Genomic DNA, 4565 nt, shown 5'->3' with positions numbered 1-4565 from the left:
CTATGATGTAAAACACCTTATGTTTATGGTTTACTAGAAAGTTGAAAAGAGTTGCACTTACAAAAGGACAATGAACTAATTGCTCTAAATAGTTTGCTTTACTATTAACAATAGACAAACTCTCTTGATCCATCCGAACTTAGGGTCGCTATGGTGATCGTTAAATATTAAGCATTCAGGTGATCCTCGGGTTGTTCGGGTTCACCCGACTGTTGGAACCAAACCGAAACAGAATCGGTTTGGAAACCAATCGAAGCTGAAAGAGAAAATCCCTTTGAAGTAAGGGTCACTATGAAGTAGCAACCCGAAACAAAACCGAAACCGAAACCAAAACCCTTTAAACCAAACAAACATAACAGAAATAGGAAATACCTTTGAAGTAAGGGTTGCTATAACCGAACTAAAACAGTACTAGTTTGAATGCTTGCTTGGTTATGTCTTGAATCATATGCTAATTGATGTTGAGTTTATGCTAATTCAAGAAAAAAATGCCTATGGCAGTTTGGCAGCATGTTGATCTCAAAATAAAACTAAATTGATGTCTTATGGTTCCAGGTTGAACCAAGATTGATATTGCTTTGTTGTTTCATTATGTAATCACTACTTATAATCAAACAATGTATGTTTTTAAATTCAGATATGCTGGAAGAAGCTTGTATAAAGTAGGAGTAGGCTACAAATTTAAACCCTAGACTTCATGATGCATGTAGCTCAATCCCTATGTTGATATTGGCATATGAAATCCAAATTTAGTTGCCTAAGAATTATGCTATGTTCAACTATTAAATTAGAAAATTTCACATGTCGGTCACAGTTGGACTGTATATCTTTTAGTGTTTGTTGTTAATGTCTTGAATATTTTGTTGTAGTTTGTTGAGTTTGTAGTGATGGCAGTAGGTGTGTAGCCTCTTTAATATAGTAATTTAACCAAAAAATTTAGGGCAGTAGGCGTTAAGTTTGTAATGAATGTTTTGTTTGTTATTATGTGGTATAAAAATGCAAAATGTTTGAGGTTGGTGAAGTAACTGGTCAAAGCTAATATAGAAATTTTACCATAATTGGTTGTCTTTTTTTATGCAATTATCTTTTTTGTCTATGATCAAAAGCTTAGAATCAATAAACTAGCTAATTTTGGTGTCAATGATGATTTATCGTAGGTTTATGAGGAAAAGAGGTTAAGAGACAAGGAAAGATAAATGCATGTAATTGTTGAAATGACACATTTTTTAAGATATTTTTGGTTGTACTAAAATGGGTGTTATGTTGCCCGGATATAGCTTAAGTCTTGTTTGATGTTGAGGGGTTTTGTCTACTTGTGGGTATATTGTTAAACTATTTTTAAGATGTATTTGGGTTGATTATAATAAAAGCTTGTTTTAAGATGTATTTTGGTTGATTATTATGAATGTTTGGTCATTTAGTACAATAATTATGTGCTTTGACTAAACATATATATTGAATTCAACACGAATAGTTTAGAGGGTAAAATAGTCATTCTGCACAGTCATTCAGAGGTTTAACCAAACAACACTTAATGGTTCAGCACTTACTGGCTCAGAGCCTCTTAATCATTCAGACCACTTAATGATTCAACACTTAATGGTTCATCACTTGCCAAACAGCCTGTTTGGCTCCTTCAACAAATACATCTGAATGAATTTATTAACCACTTAATCGGCCAGACAGAAAACAAGTCTTAATGAGAAACGAGACCAAAATATCCTAACCTTCATACCCTCCTCTACAATCCAGTTCCTTTCTTCACCTCCACACCGTCAACCACCACCACACATAACCACTATCGACACCTTACCGAAATCAACCACCACTTACCGTTAGCGACACCGCCTCTACAGCTCTTCGTCATCTTCCTTCGATTACAGTCTCCATTGTCCTTCGTCTTTCTGGTCTTGTCGATTACAGGTATCCCATTAGGGTTTTGATCCAATTGATATTTGATTTTTTGGTGCCCTAAATCAATAATAGCAATTGTTACCCTTAAATGCTTTTATGGTTGTATAAAGTTGTGTTGGTTTTATTGCATTTATAATGTTACTGATTTGTGTAAAAAAATGCATTTGTATAATTCCTAATATGTTGTTAGATGCCATTTGATGGGAAAGTCAAAAAACTTTTTAGCATAAAATTTTTTGATTAATGTTTAAAATTCACATATGTATAAAGCCAAATTAGTATTTGGGTCTCCAAATCACGAATCTTGGTGGAAATTTTTTGAGATTTAGGGCATCTGAGATTTGGTCGAACATATAATCTAACTTCTAAGAAACCCACCTGATGGCTTTAGTGATTTCACATTTGGTGCTTTTACTCCTTTCTATCGCCTTTCTTAGATAAATTTGTTGATATTGGTAGGGATATCGAATGTTGTAGTAAAATTAAGTTGAAACACAGTCATGTCGAGTCCTTCATATTACATATTGTTTGTTTTATTGGAATCCAATTCACAAATTATTTTTATTCATTAATAAACTCTGTGACTGTGACTGTATTTAAAAGATCTGGAGAGTTAAGTATCTAAGTTACTTTGTGAATGTCATCGTAGTAAAGTTTATGCATTAGATCATTTAATGTCAAGCCAAGATGCATCTTCCTCTCTAGGACTTCGAAAAGGTACTTTTGGGACACCAATAGGCATTAAATGAAATAAAAAAGAACTAAGTACTATATTTTACTTTGATGTGGAAACGTAACAAAGCCTTTCTTTTTCTTTATAATATTGTACATTATCCTAATCAGATTTTATTCAATTCATAAGATTTTATTCATCATTTATGAAAATTTGATAAAGAAAGCAAGAAAAAAAGGGAAAATTATTACGAATAGTGTCCTCTAATGATGAACAAGTATGGGCACATTCGCTCATAGAAAATGGCATTCACTTCCCCATTGCGTATTGGTACTTATCGAGTATAGAATAAATCTGCTTCTCTTTGTTCCTACGAACAAAATTGTTCCATTATTACCAACAGAATAGAACAAATATGAACCCTTGCGTTAAAATAATTTACTAAAACTAAATAGGGGGGGTCCATAACATAGTCATAGTATAGTCTTTTACAATGCAATAAAGTTACATAGTGTCTTTTTTCTTTCATAAAGGGGTATTTCCATGGGTTTGCCTTGGTATCGTGTTCATACCGTTGTATTGAATGATCCCGGACGGTTGCTTTCTGTTCATATAATGCATACAGCTTTGGTTGCTGGTTGGGCCGGTTCGATGGCCTTGTATGAAATAGCAGTTTTTGATCCTTCTGACCCTGTTCTTGATCCAATGTGGAGACAGGGTATGTTCGTTATACCCTTCATGACTCGTTTAGGAATAACCAATTCCTGGGGCGGTTGGAGTATCACGGGGGGGACTATAACTAATCCGGGTATTTGGAGTTACGAAGGTGTGGCTGGAGCGCATATTTTGTTTTCTGGGTTGTGCTTTTTGGCAGCTATCTGGCATTGGGTATATTGGGATCTCAAAATATTTTGTGATGAACGTACAGGAAAACCCTCTTTGGATTTGCCCAAGATCTTTGGAATACATTTATTTCTTGCAGGTGTGGCTTGCTTTGGTTTTGGTGCATTTCATGTAACAGGCTTGTATGGTCCTTGCATATGGGTGTCCGATCCTTATGGGCTAACAGGAAAAGTACAATCTGTAAATCCATCGTGGGGTGTGGAGGGTTTTGATCCTTTTGTTCCGGGAGGAATAGCCTCTCATCATATTGCGGCAGGTACTTTAGGCATATTAGCAGGTCTATTCCATCTTAGCGTCCGCCCGCCCCAACGTCTATACAAAGGATTGCGTATGGGCAATATTGAAACTGTCCTTTCCAGTAGTATCGCTGCTGTCTTTTTAGCAGCTTTTGTTGTTGCCGGAACTATGTGGTATGGTTCAGCGACTACTCCCATCGAATTATTTGGGCCTACTCGTTATCAATGGGATCAGGGATACTTCCAACAAGAAATATATAGAAGAGTCAGTGCTGGATTAGCCGAAAATCAAAGTTTATCAGAAGCTTGGGCTAAAATTCCTGAAAAATTAGCCTTTTATGATTACATCGGAAATAATCCGGCAAAAGGGGGATTATTTAGGGCGGGTTCAATGGATAACGGGGATGGAATAGCGGTTGGATGGTTAGGACATCCTATCTTTAGAGATAAAGAAGGCCGTGAACTTTTTGTACGTCGTATGCCTACCTTTTTTGAAACATTTCCGGTCGTTTTGGTAGACGGAGACGGGATTGTTAGGGCCGATGTTCCGTTTCGAAGGGCAGAATCTAAGTATAGTTTCGAACAAGTTGGTGTAACTGTTGAGTTCTACGGTGGTGAACTCAATGGAGTCAGTTATAGTGATCCTGTTACTGTCAAAAAATATGCTAGACGTGCTCAATTGGGGGAAATTTTTGAATTAGATCGTGCTACTTTGAAATCTGATGGTGTTTTTCGTAGCAGTCCAAGGGGTTGGTTTACTTTTGGACATGCTTCATTTGCTTTGCTCTTCTTCTTCGGACACATTTGGCATGGTGCTCGAACCTTGTTTAGAGATGTTT

This window comes from Bidens hawaiensis, unplaced genomic scaffold (genome assembly GCF_021521415.1).
Source record: "Bidens hawaiensis isolate Kalapana, Puna unplaced genomic scaffold, B.hawaiensis_p1.1 tig00000142_1, whole genome shotgun sequence".
In the NCBI taxonomy this organism is placed as follows: domain Eukaryota; kingdom Viridiplantae; phylum Streptophyta; class Magnoliopsida; order Asterales; family Asteraceae; genus Bidens; species Bidens hawaiensis.
This window is presented reverse-complemented; position numbering follows the sequence as displayed.